General features: G+C 47.2%; 1 protein-coding gene across 1 annotated transcript in view; it reads right to left on the bottom strand.

The window, feature by feature from the left end:
• GTPBP2 (GTP binding protein 2) overlaps positions 1 to 16,740 on the bottom strand; it is a 180,224-nt gene that overhangs the window by 94,012 nt on the left and 69,472 nt on the right. The window lies entirely within an intron of this gene.

The following is a 16,740-nucleotide window of genomic DNA, read 5'->3' as shown; positions in this document are numbered from 1 at the left end:
TGGGTCTGGTGGCTCAGTGGACTAATGCGTTCACTGCAAGAGCCTGTGTTCAACCTCCTAGTCACAGGTTCAAATCCCAGCGGGTCCACTCAGCCTTTCATCCATCTGAGGTCGATAAAATGAGTACCATTTCAGTTGGGTAACAATGAACAACTGTTATTCCGCGCAAAGATACCTCCGGGTGAACGTGCACTTTACAAATACACGTTATGTTATCAAAACGCTGTGTTTACTGAGTGGCCATCTTACAATGGTGTTTAGCATAGTGTATCACTGTTTTTTCACTCCACGAAGACCAAAATGCTGCTTCTAAATGGACCAGCTATGTTGGAACATACAATACTCTATATACAATACACTGCAAGATGGCCGCCCTCTGCTACGTTTTTTACGTTTAATAAATTGTATCGCAAGCGAAAGCCAGCCAAGTTTGTGGCAGCATGTTTTTGACTTTCATTCGGTTCATTTATCTTGTATATGCTTGTGTGTCTGTGTTGTCGAAAATGGGTAAGTGGGTGAATGCAATAATGAGCCAGACGGTGAATGAATGGATGAAGGACTGCAAGGAAGAGTGACCGAGTGCATGAATGATGGCTCTCTGAGCACCTAAAATCCGTGACTGAAGACACATTTTCCTACAAGGCAGCTAGATTTAATACCCAGACCTATTGGCATTGCCAAAGCTTGTTTGGGTGGGGGGGAAAGTCTTATTTCGACAACCTGTGCATGCACCCTGGTCCACCGAAGTTTGGGCTATTTTCACCGTGCCCTCATATGGACTCAGCAATTTTCTTTTTAGAACATTTGCTCTTGAACCCTAGCTCAGAAAGTCTGCATCTTAGATACAAACGTGATTTTATTGAAGTGAGTGGGATCAGGGGGTGTATGGCGATGTTACAAACGTCATATCTGCAGATCTGTCAACGACTGGGGCAAAGATTATGGTGGTAAAGGACCCCACAATCTGCACCGCAAAATACAACCAATGCAGCTCAGAGTTCTGCTCAAATTGTAATAGGTTTGTGGTTTGGTGAAAATCTGCAGTTATTTTTAAACAGAACAGTAAGGTAGCCGAGGCTTGAAATGTATGTTCTAGAACTTGTTTGGAATATTTCTTTAATAAAAAGTTTGTCCTCAATCAGCCAAGAAGACAAAAGAAAAATATGGTGCATTCTAAAACCCATGTCCCGGGTTCTTGACCCCACAGATACCGATATACAGAGAGGTCTTCGAAAGTGACTAATCAAGAGGAGTTAAACATTGTTAAATTATCTGTTAGTATGAATCTGAGAAAGGGAGTAACACCCCGAACCCCAGGACCATGTGAGGGCTCACACTAAGTTGTTCAAATCACCCTTGCATCAAAAATAACAAGCAGTAGCAAAGCTAGGTCGTCTGGCAATGGCTGGCAGCATCGTATCATGTTTTTTGGCAAAACGTTATGGTTGGGAAAGCTGCAGGGACCTCCGCAAAAACAAACACCACTGGCTAAAAGCAACGATAGGTTTTTGGTCTCAAAAGTGCATCTTGGCTTAGTAGGCCCCGACACTGAAGGTAATAGGGGTGTGTGTGTGTGGGTGGGGGGGGGGAGGGGGGGTGTTTGCTGGTTTTCTCCTTATGAAAGGGCAAAATGCGCTCACCGACAGTAAAGTTAGCCAATGACAGAAAGGGCTGACCCTCTGCCCAATGCCAGTGGTTCTTAAACTTCTGAGGACCCCACCCAATCAGTACTGAAATTTGGGGACCCCCCACAATCATTACTTGAAGTTGGAGACACCAGCTTATGCAATTTCACCAATTTGAACCTTCAAACATACACAAAAAGACAGCAACACGCATTCGTCAAGCAAATACACAAATTATTAAATATTTAATTTAATTCATAAATATATAAAACCAAAATCAACATTTTCACTTTCATTGGAAGGTAGGGGCTTTTCAAATTCAACTGAGACCACCTCTTGTCCATATTATATTCTGTTGATTCATTTGTACTTCCCTCAGGAATCCATTTGAGGACACCAACTTAATTTGAACTATAAAAATAAAAGAAATGAGGAAGCTATTGAGATCATGGAGCTGTCTCTCTCTTACCTTCCTGGGGAGAGCCAATGTTATTAAAATGGCGATCCTGCCTAAGTTTACTTTCTTATTTCAAGCTATCCCGCTGGAGTTTAAGCCCCAATGATTAAGAAAGACTCAAAGTGAAATAATGCTTTTATTTGGGCCTCCAAAGGAATAAGGACAGCTTGGAAAAAAACGAGGGGGTATAGCCAGCCCATACCTTATGACGTACTATAGAGCGTTCCAATTTAAGAACATCATGAGTCTCTTTAGACCACATGAATTTTATTCTTCTGGAAAACAGCAACCGACTATGATCACTGTCTTTCTAAGTTTGGCTACCCAAGGTACTTTAAAAAAGTCAAATTAAAGGTATAGGGATCAGCGTACAAACTATGGTACGAGATAAGACTATGGAAGTTTACGTACTATAGCCTGTTTTCACCAATATGGAGCTCACCTGGAACAACCGAATGCTTGAAAGACTCCCTAGCAGGCCCATTAAAAAAGCAGAAATAACGAAATTGGGATAAGCGTTAGAGGGTGGATACCTAAAGAGCTGGGACTTACAGTCTGAAAGAACCAATGGGGAACTCTCAAGGTTTAAATATTATCAGCTGGTCGAAAGAACAAGAGATAAATTCAGAACATATTGGAAAACTGGAGGAAGAATTACAAAAAGATCCAGCCCGAAAAGAAATATCGAAATGGTACTGGTATTTGACTCAGAAAGAGGACGATGATTTCTCTACGCCAGGCGATACTTGGAAGAACATCTTTCCTGTTCAAGACTTGCAACAGCATTGGCAATGGCAAGTATCCTGCACTTTTTTATGGTATACTATAGTTTCTGTACCCCTTAGGAAAAACCATCTTTTTCCTTTACACGGGTCCTATTGGACGTCTAAAAAATTATGCAAAATGAATAACCAGGTGACGAAAAATTGTCCAAAATGTGGTGAGCCAAAGGCGAACGATATTCATATGTTTCACTTGTGTGCTCGTCTCGATATTTTTGGAGAAGAAATTGGTAAAATTATTGATAAAGTTCTAGAAACGAACATTAAGGTAAGCACCTTACTGTTATTTTTGGCATGTTGGACATAAATGAACCTTATATTGTTTTAAGTAAAAACCAGAAATATTTGTTTATTTTGATTTTATTAGCTAGACGCGTGGTGTGCATAAATTGGATTCTCCCATGTCCTCCTAAGGTGGCAGATTGGCTTCGTTAAGTAGATAAGGTCAGGAAATTAAAATCAATCTAGAGGGGAAAGTAAACGAACTAGGCATTGGGAACTTTGGGACAGGAATTTTGGGAAAGGGTAGGAAGGGATTTCCTATGATTCCAACAAAAGCGATCCAACAAATTCGAGGGTTGAAGGTTCTTAAGATATGGTCTTACCTCGTTATGGATGGGTGCCCCCTACAACACAACACAAGGTGACCGTGCTTACCATAACAAAATCGCATAATTGAGGGAAAAAATAACTCCTTCTTAATTTTAACTAACTGTTAAATTCTTAACATTTAAGGAGAATTTTAAAGTTTTCGCTCTTACATTTTGCCTCTTTATTCATATGCACTTTACTAATCTGGCATTTAGTTTTCTAAGCAGTCGTGCACCCCCCTTGAGTAGGTGTCGTGGACCACCAGGGGCCCCTTAAGCACAGGTCAAGAACCACTGCATGCCAAGATGTGGTCATAAAAAATGTTAATGACACAAAAGACCAATGGTTGAAGAGTGTGGCGAAAATGCCTTGTAAGAAACATATCACATCATTTTTGCAAACTCAAACGGTCTTCACTGACTCCACAGCTGAAACCTAAAAAAGCTTTTAGCAATGACCTTAAGAGAAACATTTTTAAAAAACGAGGGTCCCTGTGCAGAAAACACAAAAAGCCTAGATACATTCATATGAATCTGGAGAGGACCTGGCATAACAGTCCTTAACAAGGATGGATAGAGCTGGAGGTCACGAAGCATTAGCAAGCAGAGCAGTGGCCCAGGAGGATGGGGTTGGCATACATTTTCAGTGAGAATTCCTCCCATTCTGGTAACTGCTGGGGAGGGCACCCAAAGATACATACAAGGGTCCATGTCTTGAAGATGCATACACCCAGATCTGCTATTAGACCCAACATAATTTTCCATGCTCAGATTTGTATCCTATGCGTACAACGATAACTGCAAAACTACAAGCATACAATAGTCAGACCTGGATGAACACGTCACCGAGGACAACGGCCCACCTGGCAACTCTGCAAGCGCCAGTTCTGGGATGGTTCTGGTTTTCCAATACAATGTGCTACTGTGATGGTGCTCCTGCACATGGGACCGGGAAGAACCATAAATTAATTCCATTGTGTGATATGCATTCTTTTAACTCAACCTAAAAGTGCGGGTCATGGCCCTTAGCGCGTGTTTATATCACATTACTCAAAGATCAAAAAGGGTCTTGTAAAAGACGGCTGCTAGCCATAGAGTGTCCTGGTGCTCAGGAACCAGCTGATCCCATGGAGGAGACGGACCTTTGAGCGACAGCTGGAGTAACCATGTTTTGGTGTTTGAGTGCATGGAGGAGAAGTTTTCAAACAGATCTACTGCTAAGGATAAAAGGGTCCCTTGTCAGCAAAGCCTGGTTACAGGTACTACCACTAGAGATGACGTGGCAGAATGCCGTTTTTAGGCAGGCTTGTAGAGTGAGAATGTTTTTCCGAATCTATGTTGATGCAGAACGGTGCAAGGCATTGTGGGTTAAACAAGGAGCTTTAGACATGATGCACCTGCAGTGCGTTGAGGTGCTCCGGAGCCCGCCTGGGAATGTTACGGATCAGTCTGGCAGATGCAACAACCTGTAAACATTGAAGAATGTAAAGTGCTGCCCAAATAAAGCGTTGGCACAGTCAAGCCAAGAGGAGGCACTTAACTGCCTTCGGCGGGGACAGGGAGCAAGGGAAAAATCTTGTAAGCCAGTCTAAGAATAAAAACACAAGCAGCTGAGATGCAATTAATCTGCCTGGCAAGTGAAGGCTGGCCTTAAAAAGTCCCTCCTAGATACTCCAGGGACGTAGGAAGCCTCAGATTCTCTGGCCACTGTTCAGTTGTCCATGACGGGGATGTTTGCCAAAGGAGGGAAGCTCGGTTTTGTATCCATCTCATTTTAGACAATTCAGACTGCTCCACTTAGCCACGGTCAGTTCAGTACTGGGTTGCCAAAGGTATCTACAAAAGACACAATTATGTGTGTGTCGGCCACATATGGAACAATGTTGAATCCGAAAGATCTCACTATGGAAGCCAATGTAAGAAATGTAAATGTTGAATAGCTTGGTAGATGAAGATGCCTGCGCAACTCCACAACAGAGCAAGGGGGGGGGGGGACCATCTGCATGCGATCCCAGACATCCAAGTGCCTCTCTGCAAATACCAAAGTCAGTCAGTCAGTCTGGTCAGCAGAAATGAAAGACCGTGTCCAAGGCTTTGGAGGGATCTGAAAGGACTAGGGCAGCAGAGCCCACTTGATCCAAGATGGATCCAAGTTTGGCCAATAGGGCATATTCGCTGCTGTGTCAGAACCCAGACTGTCCAGTGAAGTAGAGAATACTGTGGTTGAGAGATGGACATTTTCAGATTTTCAATCGTTTTAGAAGGTGGGGGTTGAATGGAAATTGGCTAGCTGAGAGGGGGGTGGTGGTTGGGTTCTTTAGGAAAGGAGCAAAATGACTTTTTTCCCCCAAGATTGAGGACCAAGAGCAGCTTCCGAGTGAGATTTCAGATTAAAGGGTGGGAACAATCGTGTTTATTGCTAGTTTCAGAATAGAAGGGGGATAACGGGCAAGAGGGGACCCCGATTTAGCTGAAGTTAAAAGATCAGACGTATTGAATATATATGGGGGCAAAGTCCCCAAGGGAGGCTCTAACTTGGGATGAAAAATCCTCCAAGATAAACATTTGAGCCGTTAGAGGAGGATGGAAAAGTTAAATACATTATTTCTCTGAAAAAATAACTAGATTATCAGAGAAAGTGTGATTGGATGGGTTGACTAAGTTTCTTGGCTATGGTGACCACAAGTTAGTGGTTTAGCAGCGAGTATTGAGGAAGTGTGGTAAGATGTGCTTGCTGTTTATTTAAATAAAGCAGCTGGTACGGAGCTGTACCCCTTCCTCTAAATGTGTTCACACTTTTTCCAGTGTTTTTTTACTTTCTCAGAGATTGTCAGAGCCAGGAAGCAGCAGGTTGTTTGGGTGAAAGTCAAAATCAAACGTAAACAATATCACAAGGCTGACAGTTTACAGTTTTCACTGATTTTTTACAGATAAATACAGACCGAAAACGACGAGTTTCCGATCTCCATTTTCAAAAGTGAAGAAATACAGAAATGTGGGCTTCTTTTAAAGGACTCTATATGCGATCTTTCATTAATTTAAAGTAAAAAGCTGAGCACATAGCCAGCATGGATAGTTAAAAACAGGATGTGATTTCCTTAAATACAGGCATATATTTACATATATTTGTAGTAGGATGCAAATATTTACCTATGGGTGTAGTGTTTTGCAATATTATGCTGCTTAATTTGCCTACACAGGACAAGCGTCAAAGCATGATTGCAGGACTATTGGATAAAGGAAAGGTGAAATATACAATTTTACAGTTCATTTATTCTCAAATTACAAAGTTAATATGGATAAATACCAATAGAAGAATGGCCTAAAAATATAGATGAATACAGACAGAAATACCATAAAACCTGGAGTCCTATTTAACAAAAACACTCCCCTTCCCACGTGCCCACAGCTCTCATGCTATTGGTGACTGAAAGTCCGTTCTGACTTTTCAGTTAGCAGTGTGTTGCATTCTGGGACTCGTAGTTGACTTTCTTTATCATTAGTGTGGGTTTAATACAAAGAACTGAAGGCTAAAAGCCCAAGTGGGGGAGGATCGCTGGACTTTGGCCTCTGCGGGTCTCTGTACACACCTCGGTTAGAGGCAGCCAGAGGAGCACAGAGCTCAAGAGTCGCATAGTCACTTCCTGCGAGAATGTTGAATATCAGGGGATACTGCTTGGAGGCGGACAAACAGAATTAAGCACCAAATCACAGTGGAGTAAAAGGTGGGATGAAATATGCCTCTATCAGGCTGTCTGCGCTTTTGTTTGAATCTTTCCTCCAAGTGTTGTGAATGTATTTTTAGGTCAAGCCTGGGCAGTGCATGCGCTGCTCGGCGGCATGCTGTACTGCGGAATCGAATAGTAGCCGCGCTCACTCTCCGCCCATATTAATGAATGGCTCGGGTCAATACCCTTCGTAAATGCTGGCTTCGGATTCGTTAATAGGCTTGTTAGTCCCTCCTTAGTATCGCCTGGTCTTCATGTGTAACCTCCCATGAGGAATAGCCCTTTTACTTTGGTTGTTACATGGTAGTCATTTTAGGTCGTGCCTGGGCACGCAGTAGTAGAGTATGGCTTGGAAGCTCCACCCACTCTCCGGACATATTTTTAATTGCCCTGTATCATTGTCCTTCGTAAACGCTAGATTCCGAGTCATTAGATAGGGGAGACCCTCCTTGGTACCGCCTTATCTGCATTTGTAACTTCCCATGACGACTGGACCATTTACTGGTGATAAATGGTCTGCTTTATAAGTCGGTGAGCATGATTTTCTTTAATGCTCTTCCCCTATTCCACCCACGACGTCCCAGCACCTGCCTGCCTTTATTTTAATAGTAATGTATTTATTAAAATTACAGTGCAGTCTACTTTAACTATAGCGGTTCTGTTTAATATACGGCGTGGCCCACTTTGTTTAGCGGCTGCGCTTCTTTAATTACCAGCATGGGCCTCTTTCACTTTAGCAGCCGAACGACAAGCTTTTGATTATCTTTTTTTTCCACTTTCGGTGAAAGCACCATACACGCTTTCACTTTAATGTTGGCCACATCCCTTTGTTTAGACGCTCCTCACTTTGACCTGAATATACGAGCAGTGTCTTAAAAAAAAAAGGGGGTGCAGCCACAATTAAAGTGCTGAAGCATTTGCGAGAGTTTGAGTTCTTGGCATTAAAAATTACAATGCCTTTTATATGTGTTGCTTTTAATAACACAAATAAAAGGCATTGTCATTCTGAATGCCAATAGCTTAAACACTCGCAAATACAAGACTTATTGCATTGAAAATGCTTGTTTAGTCTGTAAGCACTATTTTCTTTAACTGTTTCTCCTACTGCAGGCACAACATGCTTTCATGCAACATTCAGTGCGCCAATGCGTGCTTTCATTTTCCAAGCAGCCCGGGACAATGGTGCCACATCTTTGAATAACAAAAGACACACAATTCCCTTGCTCACTGTGCCACTGGATTCAAGCTAGCCTGGCTGAAGAAGGGTGACATACCCTGAAACCGGTCCCAGGATGTTGGTTTCCGGTCCAGGGAGGACCTGGCCTGGCGGTTCGGTCTGGACTGTTCTCATGAGGCACAGGATCAAGACTGATTTGCATATGGCTGGGTTCAAACTGGGGTGGCGTAGTGAGCAAAAGAACGATGGATCTACCCCAGATCTTTTGACTGGGAGAGAATGTTTGCATTGCTAACATTCCGTCCATTTGTTTGCTGTAGCATCTTAGAATAGGTCTTGCATTTACAAGAGTTTGATTTATTGGCACTTTCAATGACAATGCCTTTTATTTAGGAGTTAATTAGCAAAATAATTAAAAGGCATTGTCATTTACAATGCCAATAGCGTAAACTCACGCAAATGCAAGACCTATTGCATTGCAAATGCTTGTTAAATAGAATCCGGGCAGCAAGGGGAGCGCAAATGCCAGTAGAAACATTATCTTCCGCTGTTCAATGATGGAAGTGTGTGGCTCAGCGCGTGTAACAACAGGACTTCTCTATAGCGCAAACTAGACCTGAGAAATCTGATATCGGAGCGCTTTACATGAGCACCAGTTTCGTTACAGATGGACACATTCGTTTTTTTGTTAGGTACGGGGAGATTAAGTGATTTTCCAAGAATCACAGGATGTTGAGCGTCGTTGCCGAGACCCCAACCCGCGGGTTCCCCAGCTTCCGGGTTAACGTTTGGGCCCGGGCCCGAGCACTTCTTCGTCTGTCAGTCTTTACTCTTTCAGGGAAACGCCACCATTATTAGCCCGCCATCACCGGCGTGAGGGCCTTCGCGCTCAAACCTAATGAGGGTCTCGGACGCAAATAACACCCGAGCCGGTCATAAACAAACCCTTCAGTAAGGACTCAGGAAGACATTCAGGGGCCGGTCTACGTCACATGGCCCTTACTGCAGGGAAAACATCGGCGAAGTCACTGTAAACTCTTCAGGATGAAGGCCTCCTCTCTGTGCTTACAAATAACTGGGCGCCAATGAGGCGGAAGCCCTGCAGGTACCAGAGGGTCACCGGCCCTGCTCATCCTTGGGGAGCTATATGCGGCCATGGGATCTGGTTGAAGGAATGACTGCGACTGCTACTCGACACGCAAAGTACTCTCCAGTAGATTCTAAACCTCAAGCGAGCCTGTTCACTGCCAACCCCAGCAGTCGCGCGTGGTTCTGGGAGGAACCCGTGGCTCCTGCTCTCTGCAATGTTAATCAGGTCCTCCAAGGGGGGCTTGAGGGGGTTGCAGACCACAGGGAGGTCCCCCCCCCGGCAGTTTGGGAGGGTCGGGGTGGGGGCAGGGTTTTTCCTAGACCACTGTGCGCATTTTTTATGAATTGGGTTGCTTTTTAGTAGCGCCCAATTTTCGCTATATATTGTTCCTAACTCCTCCCCCGGCCACCATTTTAGATTTCGGTGACCTGGTGGCCGGGGTTTATAGCGTTTTTGTTTCTGTGGTTTTTGTGGTGTAGGTCATTGTTCTTTGAGATTATGGCGGCTGTAGACTACCGCGTTTTGGAGGCCATTCGTCTTCTTAGCGAAGCGGGCCGCCTTGACCTTGTGCTGGGGACGTTGCAGGACCTTCCCGGCCGACTCGTCAGGTTTCTGCCAGTGTAGCAGCTGTGGTCGCTGCATGTAGGACACCGAAACGCCCGAAATTGGATGTGGTGAGTGAGAGGGGCCGCCCACGCTTTAGCAAGGGGGCTCCGGGCTCGAAGGCGCGTACGCTTGTGGTGCGGGATGCGGGATGCGGGATGCGGGATGCGGGTGCTGTTTCTCCGCCTCGGCCGGGGGTTATGGAGGGCTTGCAGGGCAGGAGGGGGCTTTTCTTGCGCCGCCTGTTCCTCATCTCGCTCCGGCTGTGAAACGGCGAGCCGCGTCCGCCCCTGCACAGCGTGGGCGACGCGGTGGGCGGGGTGGTTCAAAGAAGCGCTCCGCTTCCGATTAGTTTATGCCGGTTTCTGGGGCAGAGCAGGGCGATGCGTGTGTGAGCGTACAGTCGGCTCGAATGCACACGCCAGCTTTAGCTTTTAATGAGGAGCCGGTTCAGGGAGTTCAAAGGCTTGTTAGCGCCTCCCCCTCAGTGGCGCTTTCAGGGCAAGTGTGTAGAGTGGAGATACCTGGGGCTGGGCATGATTTTATGGTTTCTACCCCCTCTTCTGTTTTTGCCCCCCACCCCCAGTGTTGGGGGCATGCATGCCGATTTCGGTTCTTCGGGGGAGCTAGAAGTTTCATGGCCCCCCCCTTCAGCCCCCTCCTTTTTTCCCCTCAGGATTCCCCGAAGGGAGATGTGGTTATGGTTCATAGTGGTTCTGTGGGGGAAGGGGAGTGGGCGCAGGTGGGAGGGTGGGACGCATGTCCTCAACAGAATTTTGAGGCTGGTTCAGGTCTTATGCCCCCTCCTTCTCATACTTGGGTGCCTTGTGGGCAGACTCTTGAGGATTCTGTGGGTCTCAATCCAGTTTTGGTAGGGCTTTGAGGATAGAGGTCAGGACAGGGGACTCTATGTCTTGGGGGGGGTTTGGATATTTTTCCTTCTTGGTCGGAGGGGCTGCGGGGCGCTGGAAGTGAGGAGGCTGGTGTGGTTGTGAAAGGTCAGCATACTGTGCAGGGTATAAGGTGTTCGCCTGGTCGGCCTGCGCGGGTCACGAGTAAGTCTGTTGAGACCCGGGAGCATTTGGAGGTAGGTGATGCACCACCACGTCCACCACCACCACCCCCACCCCCCCACCAGCGCCGGTCGCGCGTGGGGCGGGTGTTACCCAGGGTAGATTTTTTTGAACCTTTGCAGACTATAAGGACTGGTAGGGTGCTTTCTAGTGGTTTTCAGGATTTGGGTGTAGGTAACTTGCAGGGTCCCGGCACATCAGTCCGCACTTTCTTTCCACAGGTTTGAGAGTTTCCAGGAGCAGCAGACTCGGTAGGGCGAAGTGCGGCCCAGTGGCGCCGAGGAGAAGGGAGGGTGGAGCCTGGCGCGGCACATTCCGTACCGGCGGGGGATCCCGGCGCGGTCAGTAAACGCAGGTCCGGCGTGACCTCACTGGCCCCAACTTCTATGCCTTCACGACGGATGGAGCAGATGGCAGAAGAGGTTTCAAATGTTAGTCAACGTATTGGGGAGTACCGGCGTGGACAGTCGGCTACTCCTGCTGGTGTATGGAAAGGGTCTAGTCAGGCCCGTATTGGTCATGAAGGGGCCAGTAAGGCCCTTGTTGGTTCTACAGGGCCCGTGGTACAGTGTCATTTGCTGGCCCTTCACAGGTGGAGGAGCCATTGGTGTTGGGCTACGATGAAGAAAGTCCCGAGGAAGGGGAACTGTGTGAATTAGAGGTTAGGGGGGGGGGGGGGGGGGGCTCTCTCATCCTTGTCGTAGTTTCTTTCAGGCACCGCCAGTGATACCGCCAGTGGTGGCTACAGCGTCTGGACCTGGAAGAGAGCGCGGCCCCTCAGTGAGGGTTCCTCGTCTGGTGGATAACGTTGAACAGGTGACATGGCGGTCGGTGCCTGGTCAGGCCCCCTTGTTACAGCCAGGTGAGCTTTCTGAACCACGGGCCAGACCAAAAATGGTGTCTGTGGGGACGGGGGGTGAGAAGGCGGGGGGAGCACGTGAAGGTAAACTGTACAAAGGTCGCTATGTTAAGGATCAAGGTGTTGGTACTCGGGGGGGATGAGGGAGTTCTAGGTTCTAAGGTAGAGAGTGGTGTGAACACCGTCGTAGTTATCCTTAGCATAGCAATGAATTGAAAATTAAGAAGCTGCCATACATGGGAGTGACGAAACCTTTAGGTGCACATTTGATGCTGGCCACTAAGGAAAGGATTTGGAAGGGCGAGTATGTTGAGATTCTGAAATTGTTACATAGGGAAGTTCGCTCTAAAGAAGGCTCTAAAGAAGAAGAATAGGAGCTGGCTAAGCGCCCCAAAAGTTGCTTTAACTATTGAAAATTGGACTGCAGCGTTTTTGATTTATGCTAGCGTTTATTGCGAAAAATTTCCAGAGCGCTGCGTTGCTATTTTTAAATACATGGATGTGATACGGAAAGCCCAAATTACTGGTAGTGGTTTTGCTTGGGCTCAATATGATGTTGAGTTTCGAGCTCGCATGGCCTGGGATCCAGAGGCAAAGTCGGGGGAGTTGGATACAGATTTATGGCAGCACACAATGGGTGCGTCAGCAGGAGGTAAAGCAATCTTTACGGCTAGTGGTTTACCTTTACCCTTTCAGGGAAAGCCCACCCGGGGTGGGGTGGGGTGCGTTAGTACTTCATCAGCATAGGCAGGAGTCGGTACATGCTGGGATTTCAATAAGGGCATGTGCACCAGGGATTATTGTCGATTCAGGCATGAATGTTCCCAGTGCGGTACAAAGCATCCTTTGTTCAAGTGTTGGGGTGCAGGGAACTCAGGCAGCCAGCAGTGGGTGTGACCAGTGGCCAGTGCTGCAAGCACTTCACAACAGCCCCAGCCTTCCAGAGGGGGAAAGGGTCCTCAGGGGTCTGGGCCCAAAGGCTCAGACTCCGGTTAAATTAGGTCCATTGTCAGAAGCCCTGCAAGGATATGAGGATGTGAGTGTGTCAAAGATGTTATTGGAGGACTTTGCTGTAGGTTTTCACCTTGGTTACAACGGGCTGCGTCCGCGGCGTTTTTAAAAAAATCTGAAATCAGCTTACGAACACACAGAGGTAGTGCAGGAAAAACTGGATAGAGAGGTGCGAGAAGGTAGGATGGCGGGTCCCTTTGAAACATGGCCTTTAGAGGACTTGATTGTGTCTCCGATTGGGGTAGTTCCCAAGAAAGAAGCCGGTCAGTACAGGTTAATCCAACACCTGTCATGGCCGGAGGGGTCTTTAGTCAATGATTTTATTGATGAGGAGGCAGCCTCTGTGTCATACTCATCAGTGGATGTTGCCATGTCCCTGGTCGTGGCCGTGGGTGCAACTGCAGAAATGGCAAAATGAGATATTAAATCTGCATTTGGACTGCTTCCAGTCCATCCAGATGATTGGAGTCTTCTGGGGATCCATTTCAATGGTAAATGGTACGTGGCCAAAGCATTGCTGATGGGTTGTTCTATGTCCTGTTCCCTTTTTGAATCCTTCAGTACCTTTCTGCAATGGTTTTTCACTCAGCGCAGTGGCCATCACCTAGTGACACACTACTTGGATGATTGCTTTTTTGTAGGTTCCCCTGGTTCTACAGAGTGTCGAACAGCTCTGGACACATTTCAGATACTCATGGAGTTCCTTGGTGTGCCATTGGCGCCCGAAAAGACCATGGGTCCTTGCGCGACCATGTCTTTTTTGGGGATTGAAATTGATTCTGTGACCATGCAAGCTCGTTTGCCCATGCAAGCTCGTTTGCCCGTTGAAAAGAAGGTGAAAATGTTGGAGCTTTTGGCAACCATGCTGCAGAGACAATAAGTAACAGTAAAGGAAGTGCAGGTTTTGCTGGGCCATTTGAATTTTGCATGTTGGGTGGTCAGGGCGGGGAGAACTTTTTGTAGACGCCTGGGTCGTGCTTTGTCCGGCCATCATTTGCCCCATCACCATGTCAGGCTGTCCGCAGGAGTTCAAGAAGATCTTCGGATGTGGTCTGTCTTTTTGCAATCCTTTAATGGAGTTCCTTTGGCCCGGGAGGGAGATTGGATGTGCAAATATTTTCAGATGCGGCAGGCAGTGAAGGTTTTGGTTTGTATTGGCAAGGTAAATGGTGTGCAGAACAGTGGCCTGAGGACTGGAAGTGCGGGGGGAGGTTCATTGCCTTTTTGGAACTTTTCCCGCTGTTGGTTGCTTTGACGCTGTGGGGACCGGATTTGGCCCATAAGAAGGTCCTTTTTCGAATCAACAATATGGCTGTGGTGGACATCATTAACAAACAGTCAGCCAGCGATGAACAGATTCTGAAATTGCTTCGAGTCTTTGTGTTGGGTTGTAAATGTAAATGTATTGGCATTTATATAGCGCACTACTTACCCGTAGGGTCCCAAGGCGCTTCGACCGCTGCGAAACCCTTCCTGGCTTCCCTGAGAGATGGTCCCTTAATGGGTATCTCCAGGGTGAGACCAGGCATCCCCGGCGGTCTGGTGGGGCCGTTAGTGAAGATGAGGCAAGCTAATGCCCAGAGTTGCCGAGTGTGATCGCTGATCAGAGTGGGCACCGAGGCGAGAGAATTATCGAGTCCGCTGACCCTGGTCCAGAAACCTGCCGCGCCGGGAATCGAACCCTGGTCCCGGGCCGTCCTCTGCTCTCGGGTCTGTCGCCTCTAACCAGTGAGCCACACTACTTCACTTGTCTGAAATTTGACATCAGCTTTAGAGCTTTGCACATCCCGGGAGTGAACAATGACATTGCGGATGCTTTGTCTAGTTCACAGTGGGAGAGATTCCGTGGGCTTGCCAAGGAAGCGGACAGGACTCCGACCTCCATGCCGGAACATCTGTGGTATGTAGGCAACGTAGGGTCATACAGCTGGTGGTAGGTTCTTTAGCGGCTTCTACTAGAGCGGCTTATACCCTGGCCTGGTCTGAATTTTTAGCGTAAGGTGCTTGTAGAAGGGATTTTGGTTGGCAGAGATCGGAAGATGAGGTACAGTTTATTCTTGACCTGATGGATAAAGGCCTGTCTAAAGTGACCATAGCTGGAAAATTAGCGGGCATTGCTTTTATGGGTAAGCTCCTTTGGGGTTACACTCCTTCTGCAGGGGAGGTAGGGAAGAGAATGTTAGAAGGTTTGGTCCAGGGAGCAAGGAACGGAACGTCCTGTTCGATCCCCTTTGTCTTGGCAGAAATTAGCTAGGGTGGTTGAGGCATTGCCCTTGGTGTGTAGGGATCCTTTTGAAGCTTGCCTTTTTTCTACACTTATGGTATGGATGTTTTTTGGGGCTTTTCGGGTTTCGGAGTTGTTGGGTTCTAAGTTTATTCAGGGTTTGACATGTCAAGAGGTTCAGTTGTCTGACAGAGGCGTACATGTTTGGCTGCACAGGTCAAAAACGGATCAGGAGGTGTAAAGGGAAAGGGAAAGGCATATGGTTATTTGCTTCCTCCCCCGGGGACTTGCCCATTACAGTGGGCTTGGCGTTGGTTGGTTTTGTCCGGTGGGGAGGTTGCAGCTGGTGTTTTTCAACACCTTTGAGTCACTGAATACCTACTTCGTATGGTCCTTCGGAAAGCTTTGCGGAGCCTCGGTTTGGACGAGTCCCGGTATGGTACTCATTCATTTCGAATTGGGGCTGCCACTGAAGCATATCATCGGGGTTGGTCTAGGCAGGATATCAAGCACTTAGGGCGTTGGTCATCTAATTGCTTTCAGCGTTATGTGAGGCCGACGTGGTGGGGGGGGGGGGGGGGGGCGCTTTCGTCATGCGTCATCTGCTTTGTCATAAGTCTGATGCTGTTTTTCCCTTTCTGGCCCCAGAGCAGCAAAAATGACCATAAGGATTGTGGGCCACTCGTTTGTCAAATGGGCTCACGTTCAAGTCAAGTCAAGTCAGAATTTATATAGCGCACTACATACCCAGAGGGTCTCAAGGCGCTTGAGGAAGGGGGGGAGGTTTACTTATCGAATATCCAGGTTTTAAACTGTTTTCTGAAGGCTAGGTGGTTTTGAGTAAGGTGGAGGTGGATGGGAAGGGAATTCCAGGTTTTGGCCGCTAAGTAGGAGAAGGATCTTCCCCCCATGGTGGCTTTGTGGATGAGCGGAACAGCGGCGAGGGCTTGGTTGGACGAACGCAGCTGGCGGGTGGGGGTGTAAAAGGAAAGGCGCGTGTTGAGACAATCAGGTCCAAGTTCGTATAGGGCTTTGTGTGCGTGGGTGAGGAGACGGAACGTTATCCTCTTGTTGACGGGGAGCCAGTGAAGGTCTTTCAGGTGAACGAAAATGTGGTCTGTGCGGGGGATGTCTAGTATGAGTCTGGCTGAAGCATTTTGGATGCGTTGGAGGTTTTTCTGCAGTTTTGGGTGGTACCCGCGTAAAGGGTGTTTCCGTAGTCCAGACAGCTTGTAACCAGTGCGTGGGTGACCGTTTTTCTTGTTTCAGTGGGGATCCAGCTTGCCGTAGTTACTTTGGTCCATTATTAGGTTTTAATGAGCGTTTGTTTTCTGTGGTTTGGAAGGGTAAAGGTGGGATGTTGTGGAGGGAGTTGATTCCTGCTTTAAAATTTCTGGTTGGTTGAGGGTCGGTGCCCGGATGTTTTGCTAATTCATTTGGGGGGGAAACGACAAGGGTGTTTTGTTGCGGGCCATGAAAAGAGATCTAACGCTGGTGAAGGAACAATGGTCGGCTTGCCAC

This window comes from Lissotriton vulgaris, chromosome 6, assembly GCF_964263255.1.
Source record: "Lissotriton vulgaris chromosome 6, aLisVul1.2, whole genome shotgun sequence".
Lineage (NCBI taxonomy): Eukaryota > Metazoa > Chordata > Amphibia > Caudata > Salamandridae > Lissotriton > Lissotriton vulgaris.
The sequence above is the reverse complement of the archived record's forward strand: the minus strand, read 5'-3'. Positions and strand labels throughout refer to the sequence as shown.